This window comes from Scardinius erythrophthalmus (assembly GCF_964197995.2).
Source record: "Scardinius erythrophthalmus genome assembly, contig: HAP1_SCAFFOLD_177, whole genome shotgun sequence".
NCBI classification, from domain to species: Eukaryota; Metazoa; Chordata; class Actinopteri; order Cypriniformes; family Leuciscidae; genus Scardinius; species Scardinius erythrophthalmus.
The window spans coordinates 28,181-44,508 of record NW_028296434.1 but is presented as its reverse complement, the minus strand read 5'-3'; the positions used below and the strand labels follow the sequence as shown (position 1 = coordinate 44,508).

Sequence of the window (16,328 nt, the reverse complement as noted above, 5' to 3'; positions counted from 1 at the left end):
TTCCATTACAGGTACTGGCCTTATTTAGAAAAGATGGCAGAAAAGTTTTCTGAGCTCCAACCCCTTACCACGATGAAGCCTTTTCTATCTGTAATGCATGCCAAGGCTCACACTGGCAAATGTGAGGTACTGTGTGCAAGCTAAGTTTACGTTTTAATGTTAAGTTTTTTAGAAACATAAAAAAGTGAGAAACTGTCATATAAGTGAGATATACAAAATGTTTAGTGCTGGGTATCCTCAAGGACAAGTTTAAAAACACTTATTTAGTGTGTGTGTGTGGATATATCTCTATCGGTGTATATATATTACACCCACACACACAATGCTTATGGACTTTTTAAATATAATTAACATTAATATCATTAATTTCAACACTTTTACAACAGTACTGATCATTCTGGTTTAACAGCAGGGTTGTTTGTAGGATATGCTTCCTGATCCCTTCCAAAAGTTCTAACTGCACAATTGCAGTTGTGAAAGCTTTTCTTTCATAGTTATCCTACCTCAGAACATTTTATATTTTCACATATTGAACATATCAAAATTCAAATTCAATTGATGATACACAAACTAATAAGATTTGTATGATAAAGGTCTTGATCTTATTCTTTGGAGCAGGTTAGGTGGGGCGGTAGAAGCCAGGAGGGTGCAGGAAATACTGTTGGTGAAGAGGTGGAACAGGTCAATAGCTTCCTTTCAAGGGCAGCTCTTACTACAAAGTACATGACCAAGTCAGGTTGGTTGAAAAAGGGTTAACCCTTGTGTTTGACACAATGCTAGATTGTACCATTGATTTGTTCTTATTGTTTTTTTTGTTTTTGTTTTTTATAGGCAGAGGAGATATGATAACTGTGCTTGCCATGGGATGGATAATAGGAAGGTGGAGTCTCCACAAGACACTGGCGAAAAGATTTGTCAAAGTAAGAATCCTAGACTGCATGTTAAGGTGTTTTCTGGGCCCTGGAGACACTATGACTGTGATCGCGCTCTCCCCTGCATTTTTTTCGGGGGCATTTGTGGTTAATTTTGCAGTGATAACTATGTTTTCTGTAATTTTTTATATTTTTTAAATAGACTACACAGAGAGCAGAAATGGAAGCAGCCAATCTTGAGTCTCAAGCAGGAGTTACACATCTCTTTGGAGGATGCTGATCGGTGGGTGTGTGATGTCAAGCAATGGGCAGCCACTGGTATGTAACACGCTGATGTATACATTTCCATATATATTTTTCTACATTTTTGTAGTGATACTTTGTTTTCTGTAATGGTCGACTTTGCTTATTTCTGGTTTTCAAGAGAGACACAGGACTCACAGTAGGCAGGAAGAGCTCCAGAGTGAAATCGATGAGATTATTTTTTCCATCCGAAGAAAGAAGCATGATCTGTATCGACAAAATGGTATTTGATACTACATCACTCAACTTGCATGTTGTAATTTTAATTTGTTAATTTTTATTTATTTTTTTAACTTACAGACAGTAACCAAACAAGGCAACGCAAACGGAGAAGACTTGGTGAGCTCAAAAAGACACTCAGAGAGAAGATAGTGCTGTACAACACCATTCCTGGCTGTGAGGACAAAATTGACACCGAAGCAGCATGCAGTCTCTCTGATGATTTTATTCTGCCTTGGGAAGCACAAGGAGATGGTAATTAATGTCTTGTATTTTTGTGCTTTTTTTAAATTCACAAAATCCAGTTGATTGTTAGTTTTTTTTGATTGCTAAACAGTGAGCACAACTGGAGTCACATGTGCAAAACTCTAACTACAGTCTGCACAACAGCAGTTCATGTGGACCAAACTCTAGTTCATTTTTCATTGGTTGAACAGTTTTTAAAACTCTACACACTTATCCCTAGCCTGACTACGTCAGACTTCCTACTTCCGCTCAATTTCATTTCGCTTCTGTAGTCAGTCTGAGATAGCAGCTTATCTTTCAGTTTTCCAGCGGCCTTCGGACGGCCGGGCCAATCATTGAACAGAGGGCGGGCTGAGAGCGTGACGTAGACGCTGATTGTACTGTGGATGCGTAGATTTACTTCACATAATCTGCAAAAGTCGTTCACAGCCATGTTCACTCCGGTATTTCGCTCGATGGTTTTGTTTTCGCATCATACATGTGTTTACAGTGGAAGTTAGATGCGGCTGAGCATGCGCATAACACACGCCATAACCAAACGTTATGTGATTGGCTTACGGGTAACCAATGATTTTAAACTTCAGACAAGCGCCCCCTAGCAAGAGAGAAAACACTTCTCTATTATGCCATTCCAGACTCTGTCTACAAAGCAAAGTGAAGTAGCAGAGTTTGGTATTACCAGGCTAACTTATCCCATGACTTCAACCACAACCTGCACAACACTGTGGATTTACTGTGTTCAAATGCTAACACACTGCTGTCAAAACTGTGAACCACACATTCAAAAAAGAATAGATTTCAGCCTTTTGCCTTTCAAACACTGCTGATTGCAATTTCAGCTGAAAGGCTAAGCAGGTGTCTTGTTTTAGACTTGTTAGTGAGAACACACACACACACACACACACACACACACACACACACACACACACTTTGTTTCTACCTTTTTTTTCTCATTACTGTAATTCTGTAAATTACTACAGACTATTGAAGCAAACTGCTAATTTTCATTTACCTTAAAGAATTATGTTTTAAAAATTTAAATAAATCATCTGAAAGAATGCCACTCTTCTTTGAAGAATATTTTACTTTGTATGAAGTCACTGAAATTGTTCAAACTGTAAAGATGAAAAGTTAGTATTTTCTGTATTGGTGTTTGATGCTAGTGTGTGTTCTGAGTGACAGTGTGTGCTATCTCAGTGAGGGTTGTGCATAGTGTTTGGCTGCACTGAGCCTGTTTTGAGCCATGTGTTAAGAGTTGTGTTGCTTGGAGTGAGTTTTGCAGGTGATGTGAACTGTTTAGCCCAGGTGACTGTTGGTAGTGCAGACTGTAGTTAGAGTTTTGCACATGTAGCTCCAGTTGTGCTCACTGTCGTTTAACAATCGAAAAAAAACTAATACAAGTAATAACACTCAGCAATTAAACACTGCCACCCAGTAAAAAGCTGCAGTAGCCCAACATATTTAAGAAGAAAGCCATATCTATTTTGAAATAGCAAAATCCAACCCAAGCATGAAATAAACTCTGCCTACCAATTAGATATCCACCATCATTCAATATGTCTTGTTTAATAATAATAAAAAAATATATAATAATAATAATAATAATAATAATAATAAATATAGCTGCAAGCAGCAATTACCGGGGCCAAGCAGAATAAGACGACAAGACATGCCAACATGTCTGAAAGTGTCAGACCAACTGCAACAATGAGCAATTAAAGACATTTAAAGAGGATTTTAGGCGAAATGGCTGAAAAATCATGTAAAAAGTGATTCAAAATATGATTTAATGGATTGTCACTTTTGACCAAAAGGTGGCGCTGTTACGAAATTGATGTGGTGTGGTCAGAGTAAGGAGACAGTGACACATACAAAGTTTTGTGTCAATATGTCGAGGCATTGCAGATATAAAGCCTGAATAGTCATTTTGGCATCATGCCTCAAATTTGCTGCTGTGCTATACGAAAACGGTTTCATCAATCGACACGAAATCCATAACTTTTTGTCGGCACAGTCTGGAGATGATACGATTCGATTTTGGTGAAAATCGGACAAACGGTCTAGGAGGAGTTCGAAAAAGTAGGTTTTGAATGAAAATCAAGATGGCGGACAGGAAGTTTGGCCAAATAAGGAAAACTTGGTATCTATGTTCTCGGCTTGACCCAAGGAATCTATTAAGACCAGTGGCATTTCCGTAGCCAGATTTATTCAAAAGTTATTAGCCTTTTTGGAAATGTTGTTATAACTTTTGACCACTAGGTGGCACTGTCTTGAAATATTTTGGGTACCTTCAGGGAATGGTGCTGATGGCACATTTTGAGTTTTGTAATATTACACCAATGCATTTGTTTAGTATAGCATTTTATTTCACAAAACTGTATTGAAGTCAATGGGAATTTCATGTTTTGTTCTATTATAGCGCTACCAAGAGGCTGAGTCCCACCATTTTTTTTACATGTCCTCAGAGTGAGCTCGTACATATGTGTGTCGATTTTGGTGAAAATATATCAATTCGCTTCGGAGTTATAGACATTTATATGAAAAAACACGTAAAAAATGACTGACACATGACTTTGATTGGAATTTACTACCCCTAAACATCAATATTTTCGCATTTGGGCATTGGCGTGTAGCTATCGACCTATGTTTCCAAACTTCTGAAGGTGGTTTCGTCTCGATCGGACTAGCGGTTTCGAAGATATAGCCAAATGTTTTTTAAGCGCTAAATCACAACGCTACACAAACCGTAAGGCAAAACCTAGCATGTTTTGTATCGTGGGACTCGGCAACGATTCAGGACTCTAATGAGATGAGTCTCTTGAAAATAAGTCGACCACACCCAAAGTTATAAGCATTTGGAAGCATTTGGGAAAAAAAATTCACCACTAGGTGGCACTGTTTCGAAACTTCTCAGGCTCCTTCAGGGCATCGTGCTGATGATCCTTTCCGAGTTTTGTAACGATATGTTCACGCGTTCATAAAATACAGCATTTTAGCACATAATTCAAAATGGCCGACAGCCAAAATGGCTGATCGGGGAAAATTGGATATCAGTCGACTCAGCATGATGCCCTGAATCTAACGAGACCACTTTTATGATTTTTGGACAAACCATTCAGAAGTTATAAGCAAAAATAGCCATTTTTCATATCTCCGGACCAGTAGGTGGCACTGTGCCGAAACGCAGCATGTTGCCTCAGGTCATGCTTGTGATGAGATGTACCAAGTTTGGTCTTAATATGATAAAGTGTTGAGGAGATACTGGCTTGTGTCTGTTTTCGCAAGCGCTACGTAAAATTTGTTTGCGCGGTATTCGAGAACGGTTTGATGAATCAACACGAATTCCATAACTTTTTGTCGGCATGGTCTGAAGATGATCTGATTCAATTTTCGTGGAAATTGGAGCAACGGCCTAGGAGGAGTTTGAAAAAGTAGGTTTTTCGGAAAATTCAAAATGGCGGAAAAATTATTATGACGAAAAATGACGTCATAGGGTGCAATCGAATCGCCCTGAGCTCAGAAATCAGAGGAAAAAAGAATTTTGTTTCTAGCCCTTGTGGTTCAAAAGTTATTAGCATAAACATGAGTGAAACTTTGGACAGTTGGTGGCGCTAGAGGGAATGACTTAGACACACCAAAATTGGTGTATTTAATGTTGGGACTGTCCTCTATCAGAATGTCAAACCATTACAACTTTCCCGCAATCGGTTCTATGGGCTGCCATAGACTCCCAGTCGGAACAATGAAGAATAATAATAATAATTAAAGCTGCAAGCAGCGATGAAAGGGCCCTCGCACCCGTGCCATCAACACTCGGTGGCTTTAGGAAGACAGAGCATGGTTGGGAAATGTACATTTAAGGAGGTATATATAGTAAGAGTATGTCAAAGTTAGTAACAAAATGTTTTGTATAATGGTGATAATAGCATGCTTCATGACTCAGCTAAGTGTTGCTAGCATGTTTAGTCTGTTTCTAGCATGCTTAGTACACAATAATTATGTGGTTAGTACTGCATTACTGTGTTAACCATGTCAGTTTCTGTTGCCAATAGGTGGCGTTATGACTATTGCTGAATATGAGCATGGATGTGTGTTCAGGACAGAACTCTTATCAAACGTGTGAAGTTTGGTGCAAATTGGAAATTGCCTTCTTGAGTAACAAAAAAGTCATGTTTCATTGAATTAGCATTCTTTAGCACTTAGCTAAGCATTGTTAGCATGTTTTAACATGTTTCTAGCATGTTTAGAACTCAATGGCATTTTTAACATGTTGCTAGAACGGCATCAACGTGTTAAACATGTCACTTCCTGTTGCCAGTAGGTGGCGCTATTACTATAAATGAACATTCTCATGTAGATGTATTCAGGCCATGACTCTTATCAAAAGTGTGAAGTTTGGGGCAGATTGGACATTCCATGCCTGAGTTACAGCAAATTCCTATTTAATTGCAATAATAGCATGCTTTAGCACTTAGCTAAGAGTTTGCTAGCATGTTTTAGCATGTTTATAATATGTTGTTAGCATGTTTAAAACTTGCTGGCACTTTTTTATATGTTATTAGGAGTCCATAACAGTGTTAAACATGTCACTTCCTGTTGCCAGCAGGTGGCGCTATGTCTGTAACTGAATATAAGCATGGTCATGTGTTCAGGACAGAACGCTTATCAAAAGTGTGAAGTTTGGGGCAGATTGGACATTCCATGCCTGAGTTACAGCAAATTCATATTTAATTGCAGTAATATCATTCTTTAGCACTTAGCTAAGTGTTTGCTAGTATGTTTTAGCATGTCTCTAGTATGTTGGTAGGATGTTTAGCACCTACTGGCATTTTTTTATATGTTATTAGGAGTCAAGAACAGTGTTAAACATCCCTTCCTGTTGCCAGCAGGTGGCGCTATGACTATAACTAAATATGAGCATGGACATGTGTTCAAGAGATAACTCTTATCAAACGTGTGAAGTTTGGGGTAGATTGTACATTGCCTTCTTGAGTAACAACAAAGTCCTGTTTCATTGAATTAGCATGCTTTAGCACTTAGCTAAGTATTGCTAGCATGTTTTAATATGTTTCTAACATGTTTAGAACTCAATGGCATTTTTAACATGTTGCTAGAATGGCATCAACGTGTTAAACATGACACTTCCTGTTACCAGTAGGTGGCGCTATTACTATAACTGAATTTGAGCATAGACATGTGTTCAGGCCATGATTCTTATCAAACGTGTGAAGTTTGGGGCAGATTGGACATTCCATGCCTGGGTTACAGCAAATTCCTATTTAATTGCAATAATAGCATGCTTTAGCACTTAGCTAAGAGTTTGCTAGCATGTTTTAGCATGCTTCTAGTATGTTGTTAGCATGTTTAGCACTTGCTGGCACTTTTTTATATGTTATTAGGAGTCCATAACAGTGTTAAACATGTCACTTCCTGTTGCCAGCAGGTGGCGCTATGACTGTAACTGAATATGAGCATGGTCATGTGTTCAGGACAGAATGCTTATCAAAAGTGTGAAGTTTGGGGCAGATTGGACATTCCATGCCTGAGTTACAGCAACTTCCTGTTTCATGGCGAAACATCGAAATTTGTCAGGCCGCCGAGGACCCGCCCTTTGACGAAAACTCAAGATCTTCGCAATTTAACGTCGCAAAGGCCTTAAGATTACACTCACCAAATTTGAAGATGATCAGATTAAAACTGTAGGAGGAGTTCGTTAAAGTACGAGGCCTGAAAATGGCAAAAACTGCACAAAAATCTGAGAGGAAGTTCAAAATGGCTGACTTCCTGTTGTGTTTAGGGCTATGCTTCAAGAGACTTTTTTGTAGGTATTAGGTCATTACACGTATGTACCGAATTTCGTGCACGTACGTGGAACGTTGCGGGAGGCGCACTCCGTTGAACTTTTATAGGTGGCGCTATCGAGCCATTTTGCCCCGTCCAATTCTTAAACCTATATCAGATGTAAATTTTCGCCAGTTCTGACGCGTGTGCAAAGTTTCGTGAGTTTTCGAGCATGTTTAGGCCCTCAAAAATGCAATTCAATGCGGAGAAGAAGAAGAAGAAGAATAATTAAAGCTGCAAGCAGCGATGAAAGGGCCCTCGCACCCGTGCCATCAACACTCGGTGGCTTTAGGAAGACAGAGCATGGTTGGGAAATGTACATTTAAGGAGGTATATATAGTAAGAGTATGTCAAAGTCAGTTACAAAATGTTTTGTATAATGGTGATAATAGCATGCTTCATGACTCAGCTAAGTGTTGCTAGCATGTTTAGTCTGTTTCTAGCATGCTTGGTACACAATAATTATGTGGTTAGTACTGCATTACTGTGTTAACCATGTCAGTTTCTGTTGCCAGTAGGTGGCGTTATGACTATAGCTGAATATGAGCATGGATGTGTGTTCAGGACAGAACTCTTATCAAACGTGTGAAGTTTGGTGCAAATTGGAAATTGCCTTCTTGAGTAACAAAAAAGTCATGTTTCATTGAATTAGCATTCTTTAGCACTTAGCTAAGCATTGTTAGCATGTTTTAACATGTTTCTAGCATGTTTAGAACTCAATGGTATTTTTAACATGTTGCTAGAACGGCATCAACGTGTTAAACATGTCACTTCCTGTTGCCAGTAGGTGGCGCTATTACTATAACTGAATTTGAGCATAGACATGTGTTCAGGCCATGATTCTTATCAAATGTGTGAAGTTTGGGGCAGATTGGACATTCCATGCCTGAATTACAGCAAATTCCTATTTAATTGCAATAATAGCATGCTTTAGCACTTAGCTAAGAGTTTGCTAGCATGTTTTAGCATGTTTCTAGTATGTTGTTAGCATGTTTAGCACTTGCTGGCACTTTTTTATATGTTATTAGGAGTCCATAACAGTGTTAAACATGTCACTTCCTGCTGCCAGCAGGTGGCGCTATGACTGTAAGCATGATCATGTGTTCAGGACAGAACGCTTATCAAAAGTGTGAAGTTTGGGGCAGATTGGACATTCCTTGCCTGAGTTACAGCAAATTCATATTTAATTGCAGTAATATCATTCTTTAGCACTTAGCTAAGTGTTTGCTAGTATGTTTTAGCAAGTCTCTAGTATGTTGGTAGGATGTTTAGCACCTACTGGCATTTTTTTATATGTTATTAGGAGTCAAGAACAGTGTTAAACGTCACTTCCTGTTGCCAGCAGGTGGCGCTATGACTATAACTAAATATGAGCATGGACATGTGTTCAAGAGATAACTCTTATCAAACGTGTGAAGTTTGGGGTAGATTGTACATTGCCTTCTTGAGTAACAACAAAGTCATGTTTCATTGAATTAGCATGGTTTAGCACTTAGCTAAGTACTGCTAGCATGTTTTAACATGTTTCTAGCATGTATAGAACTCAATGGCATTTTTAACATGTTGCTAGAACGGCATCAAAGTGTTAAACATGTCACTTCCTGTTGCCAGTAGGTGGCGCTATTACTATAACTGAATTTGAGCATAGACATGTGTTCAGGCCATGATTCTTATCAAATGTGTGAAGTTTGGGGCAGATTGGACATTACATGCCTGAGTTACAGCAAATTCCTATTTAATTGCAGTAATAGCATGCTTTAGCACTTAGCTAAGTGTTTGCTAGCATGTTTCTAGTATGTTGCTAACCTGTTTAGCACTTGCTGGCTCTTTTTTATATGTTATTAGGAGACCACAAGAGTGTTAAACATGTCACTTCCTGTTACCAGTAGGTGGCGCTATTACTATAACTGAATTTTCTCATGTAGATGTGTTCAGGACAGAACGCTTATCAAAAGTGTGAAGTTTGGGGCAGATTGGACATTCCATGCCTGAGTTACAGCAAATTCCTATTTAATTGCAATAATAGCATGCTTTAGCACTTAGCTAAGAGTTTGCTAGCATGTTTTAGCATGCTTCTATTATGTTGTTAGCATGTTTAGCACTTGCTGGCACTTTTTTATATGTTATTAGGAGTCCATATCAGTGTTAAACATGTCACTTCCTGTTGCCAGCAGGTGGCGCTATGACTGTAACTGAATATGAGCATGGTCATGTGTTCAGGACAGAACGCTTATCAAAAGTGTGAAGTTTGGGGCAGATTGGACATTCCATGCCTGAGTTACAGCAACTTCCTGTTTCATGGCGAAACATCGAAATTTGTCAGGCCGCCGAGGACCCGCCCTTTGACGAAAACTCAAGATCTTCGCAATTTAACGTCGCAAAGGCCTTAAGATTACACTCACCAAATTTGAAGATGATCAGATTAAAACTGTAGGAGGAGTTCGTTAAAGTACGAGGCCTGAAAATGGCAAAAACTGCACAAAAATCTGAGAGGAAGTTCAAAATGGCTGACTTCCTGTTGTGTTTAGGGCTATGCTCCAAGAGACTTTTTTGTAGGTATTAGGTCATTACATGTATGTACCGAATTTCGTGCACGTACGTGGAACGTTGCGGGAGGCGCACTCCGTTGAACTTTTATAGGTGGCGCTATCGAGCCGTTTTGCCCCGTCCAATTCTGAAACCTATATCAGATGTAAATTTTCGCCAGTTCTGACGCGTGTGCAAAGTTTCGTGAGTTTTCGAGCATGTTTAGGCCCTCAAAAATGCAATTCAATGCGGAGAAGAAGAAGAAGAAGAATAATAATAATAAATATAGCTGCAAGCAGCAATTACCGGGGCCAAGCAGAATAAGACGACAAGACATGCCAACATGTCTGAAAGTGTCAGACCAACTGCAACAATGAGCAATTAAAGACATTTAAAGAGGATTTTAGGCGAAATGGCTGAAAAATCACATAAATTGTCATTCAAAATATGATTTAATGGATTGTTACTTTTGACCAAAAGGTGGCGCTGTTACGAAATTGATGTGGTGTGGTCAGAGTAAGGAGACAGTGACACATACAAAGTTTTGTGTCAATATGTCGAGGCATTGCAGATATAAAGCCTGAATAGTCATTTTGGCATCATGCCTCAACTTTGCTGCTGTGCTATACGAAAACGGTTTCATCAATCGACACGAAATCCATAACTTTTTGTCGGCACAGTCTGGAGATGATACGATTCGATTTTGGTGAAAATCGGACAAACGGTCTAGGAGGAGTTCGAAAAAGTAGGTTTTGAATGAAAATCAAGATGGCGGACAGGAAGTTTGGCCAAATAAGGAAAACTTGGTATCTATGTTCTCGGCTTGACCCAAGGAATCTATTAAGAACCGTGGAATTTCAATAGCCAGATTTATTCAAAAGTTATTAGCCTTTTTGGAAATTTTGTTATAACTTTTGACCACTAGGTGGCTCTGTCTTGAAATATTTTGGTTGCCTTCAGGGGATGGTGCTGATGACACAATCTGAGTTTCGTAATATTACACCAATGCATTTGTTTAGTATAGCATTGTATTTCACAAAACTGTATTGAAGTCAATGGGAATTTCATATTTTGTTCAATTATAGCGCCACCAAGAGGCTCAGTCCCACAATTTTTTTTACGTGTCCTCAGAGTGAGCCCATACATATGTGTGTCAATTTTGGTGAAAATATCTCAATTCGCTTCGGAGTTATAGACATTTATATGAAAAAACACGAAAAAAATGACTGACACATGACTTTGATTGGAAATTAGTACCCCTAAACATCAATATTTTCGCATTTGGGCATTGGCGTATAGCTATCGACCTATGTTTCCAAACTTCTGACGGTGGTTTCGTCTCGATTGGACTAGCGGTTTCAAAGATATAGCCAAATGTTTTTTAAGCGCTAAATCACAACGCTACACAAACCGTAAGGCGAAACCTAGCATGTTTGGTATCGTAGGACTCGGCAACGATTCAGGAGTCTAAAAAGATGAGTTTCGTGAAAATAAGTCGACCACACCCAAAGTTATAAGCATTTGAAAAAAAAAATTCACCACTAGGTGGCGCTGTTTCGAAACTTCTCAGGCTCATTCAGGGCATTGTGCTGATGACCCATACCACGTTTCGTAACAATCCGTTCATGCGTTCATAAAATACAGAATTTTAGCACAAAATTCAAAATGGCCGACAGCCAAAATGACCGATATGGTCAAATTGGATATCAGTCGACTCAGCATGTTGCCCTGAATCTAACGAGACCAATTGTATGATTTTTGGACAAACTGTTCAGAAGTTATAAGCAAAAATAGCCATTTTTCATATCTCCGGACCAGTAGGTGGCGCTGCGCCGAAACACAGCATGTAGCCTCAGGTCATGATTGTGAGTACAAGTACCAAGTTTGGTCTGAATACGATAAACCGATGCGGAGATACGGCCTTACGACTGTTTTTGCTAGCGCTACGTAAAATGTATTTGTGCGTTTATCGAAAACGGTTTGACGAATCCATTTGAATTCCATAACTTTTTGTCAGCACTACCTGAAGATGATCTGGTTCAATTTTCGTGCAAATCGGACAAACCGTCTAGGACGAGTTCGAAAAAGTAGCTTTTTTTGAAAATTCAAGATGGCGGCCATATTTTTATGACGGCAAATGACGTCATAGGATGCAATCGAATCGCCATGAGCTCAGGAATCAGAGGAAAAAAGAATTTCGCTGATTGGCCTTATGGTTCAAAAGTTATTAGCAAAATAAAAGTGAAACTTTGGACAGGTGGTGGCGCTAGAGGGAATGACTTAGAAACACCAAAATTGGTGTATTTAATGTTGAGACGGTCCTCTATCAGAATGTCAAACCAAAACAACTTTCCCGAAATCGGTTCTATGGGCTGCCATAGACTCCCATGGCGGAAGAATAATAATAATAATAATAATAATAATAAATATAGCTGCAAGCAGCCATTACCGGGGCCAAGCTGAATAAGACGACAAGACATGCCGACATGTCTGAAAGTGTCAGACCAACTGCAACAATGAGCAATTAAAGACATTTAAAGAGGATTTTAGGCAAAATGCCTGAAAAATCATAGAAACAATAAATAAATATAGCTGCAAGCAGCCATTACCGGGGCCAAGCTGAATAAGACGACAAGACATGCCGACATGTCTGAAAGTGTCAGACCAACTGCAACAATGAGCAATTAAAGACATTTAAAGAGGATTTTAGGCAAAATGCCTGAAAAATCATAGAAACAATAAATAAAAATATGATTTGATGGATTATCACTTTCGACCAATAGGTGGCGCAGTTACAAAACTGATGTGATGTGGTCAGAGTGAAGTTACAATGACACATACAAAGTTTGGTGTCAATATGTCAAGGCATTGCAGAGATAAAGCCTTAATTAATGCTATTAGCATCATGCCTCAACTTTGCTGCTGCGCTATACGAAAACGGTTTCGTCTATCGACACGAAATCCATAACTTTTAGTCGGCACGGTCTGGAGATGATACGATTCGATTTTGGTGAAAATCGGACAAACGGTCTAGGAGGAGTTCGAAAAAGTAGGTTTTGAATGAAAATCAAGATGGCGGACAAGAAGTTTGACCAAATAAGGAAAATTTGGTATCTATGTTCTCGGCTTGACCCAAGGAATCTATTAAGACCAGTGGCATTTACATAGGCCGATGTATTCAAAAGTTATTAGCAGTTTTGGAAATGTTGTTATAACTTTTGACCACTAGGTGGCGCTGTCTCTAAATATTTTGGGTACCTTCAGGGGATGGTGCTGATGGCACATTCTGAGTTTCGTAATATTACACCAATGCATTTGTTTAGTATAGCATTTTATTTCACAAAACTGCATTGAAGTCAATGGGAATTTCATGTTTTGTTCTATTATAGCGCCACCAAGAGGCTCAGTCCCACCATTTTTTTTATGTGTCCTCAGAGTGAGCCCATACATATATGTGTCGATTTTGGTGCAAAAATCTCAATTTGCTTCGGAGTTATAGACATTTATATGAAAAAACACGAAAAAAATGACTGACACATGACTTTGATTGGAAATTAGTACCCCTAAACATCAATATTTTCGCATTTGGGCATTGGCGTATAGCTATCGACCTATGTTTCCAAACTTCTGACGGTGGTTTCGTCTCGATCGGACTAGCGGTTTCAAAGATATAGCCAAATGTTTTTTAAGCGCTAAATCACAACGCTACACAAACCGTAAGGCAAAACCTAGCATGTTTGGTATCGTAGGACTCGGCAATGATTCAGGAGTCTAAAAAGATGAGTTTCGTGAAAATAAGTCGACCACACCCAAAGTTATAAGCATTTGAAAAAAAAAATTCACCACTAGGTGGCGCTGTTTCGAAATTTCTCAGGCTCATTCAGGGCATTGTGCTGATGACCCATACCACGTTTCGTAACAATCCGTTCATGCGTTCATAAAATACAGAATTTTAGCACAAAATTCAAAATGGCCGACAGCCAAAATGACCGATATGGTCAAATTGGATATCAGTCGACTCGGCATGTTGCCCTGAATCTAACGAGACCAATTGTATGATTTTTGGACAAACTGTTCAGAAGTTATAAGCAAAAATAGCCATTTTTCATATCTCCGGACCAGTAGGTGGCGCTGCGCCGAAACACAGCATGTAGCCTCAGGTCATGCTTGTGAGTACAAGTACCAAGTTTGGTCTGAATACGATAAACCGTTGCGGAGATACGGCCTTACGACTGTTTTTGCTAGCGCTACGTAAAATGTATTCGTGCGTTTATCGAAAACGGTTTGACGAATCCATTTGAATTCCATAACTTTTTGTCAGCACTACCTGAAGATGATCTGGTTCAATTTTCGTGCAAATCGGACAAACCGTCTAGGACGAGTTCGAAAAAGTAGCTTTTTTTGAAAATTCAAGATGGCGGCCATATTTTTATGACGGCAAATGACGTCATAGGGTGCAATCGAATCGCCATGAGCTCAGGAATCAGTGGAAAAAAGAATTTCGCTGATTGGCCTTACGGTTCAAAAGTTATTAGCAAAATAAAAGTGAAATTTTGGACAGGTGGTGGCGCTAGAGGGAATGACTTAGAAACACCAAAATTGGTGTATTTAATGTTGAGACGGTCCTCTATCAGAATGTCAAACCAAAACAACTTTCCCGCAATCGGTTCTATGGGCTGCCATAGACTCCAAGTCGGAAGAAGGAAGAATAATAATAATAATAAATATAGCTGCAAGCAGCCATTACCGGGGCCAAGCAGAATAAGACGACAAGACATGCCGACATGTCTGAAAGTGTCAGACCAACTGCAACAATGAGCAATTAAAGACATTTAAAGAGGATTTTAGGCAAAATGCCTGAAAAATCATAGAAACAATAATTAAAAATATGATTTGATGGATTATCACTTTCGACCAATAGGTGGCGCAGTTACAAAACTGATGTGATGTGGTCAGAGTGAAGTTACAATGACACATACAAAGTTTGGTGTCAATATGTCAAGGCATTGCAGAGATAAAGCCTTAATTAATGCTATTAGCATCATGCCTCAACTTTGCTGCTGCGCTATACGAAAACGGTTTCGTCTATCGACACGAAATCCATAACTTTTAGTCGGCACGGTCTGGAGATGATACGATTCGATTTTGGTGAAAATCGGACAAACGGTCTAGGAGGAGTTCGAAAAAGTAGGTTTTGAATGAAAATCAAGATGGCGGACAAGAAGTTTGACCAAATAAGGAAAATTTGGTATCTATGTTCTCGGCTTGACCCAAGGAATCTATTAAGACCAGTGACATTTACATAGGCCGATGTATTCAAAAGTTATTAGCAGTTTTGGAAATGTTGTTATAACTTTTGACCACTAGGTGGCGCTGTCTCTAAATATTTTGGGTACCTTCAGGGGATGGTGCTGATGGCACATTCTGAGTTTCGTAATATTACACCAATGCATTTGTTTAGTATAGCATTTTATTTCACAAAACTGCATTGAAGTCAATGGGAATTTCATGTTTTGTTCTATTATAGCGCCACCAAGAGGCTCAGTCCCACCATTTTTTTAATGTGTCCTCAGAGTGAGCCCATACATATATGTGTCGATTTTGGTGCAAAAATCTCAATTTGCTTCGGAGTTATAGACATTTATATGAAAAAACACGAAAAAAATGACTGACACATGACTTTGATTGAATATTACTACCCCTAAACATCAATATTTTCGCATTTGGGCATTGGCGTATAGCTATCGACCTATGTTTCCAAACTTCTGACGGTGGTTTCGTCTCGATCGGACTAGCGGTTTCAAAGATATAGCCAAATGTTTTTTAAGCGCTAAATCACAACGCTACACAAACCGTAAGGCGAAACCTAGCATGTTTGGTATCGTAGGACTCGGCAACGATTCAGGAGTCTAAAAAGATGAGTTTCGTGAAAATAAGTCGACCACACCCAAAGTTATAAGCATTTGAAAAAAAAAATTCACCACTAGGTGGCGCTGTTTCGAAACTTCTCAGGCTCATTCAGGGCATCGTGCTGATGACCCATACCACATTTCGTAACAATCCGTTCATGCGTTCATAAAATACAGAATTTTAGCACAAAATTCAAAATGGCCGACAGCCAAAATGACCGATATGGTCAAATTGGATATCAGTCGACTCGGCATGTTGCCCTGAATCTAACGAGACCAATTGTATGATTTTTGGACAAACTGTTCAGAAGTTATAAGCAAAAATAGCCATTTTTCATATCTCCGGACCAGTAGGTGGCGCTGCGCCGAAACGCAGCATGTAGCCTCAGGTCATGCTTGTGAGTACAAGTAC

At 39.1% G+C, this 16,328-nt stretch overlaps 1 long non-coding RNA gene across 1 annotated transcript; it reads left to right on the top strand.

Moving 5' to 3' along the window:
• The first annotated feature begins 1,153 nt into the window (after positions 1-1,153).
• LOC308686340 lies at positions 1,154-1,626 on the top strand. Its single transcript, XR_014029578.1, has 3 exons — positions 1,154-1,190; positions 1,297-1,398; positions 1,476-1,626. It is a non-coding gene; the product is annotated as an uncharacterized lncRNA (long non-coding RNA).
• Positions 1,627-16,328: the final 14,702 nt, after the last annotated feature.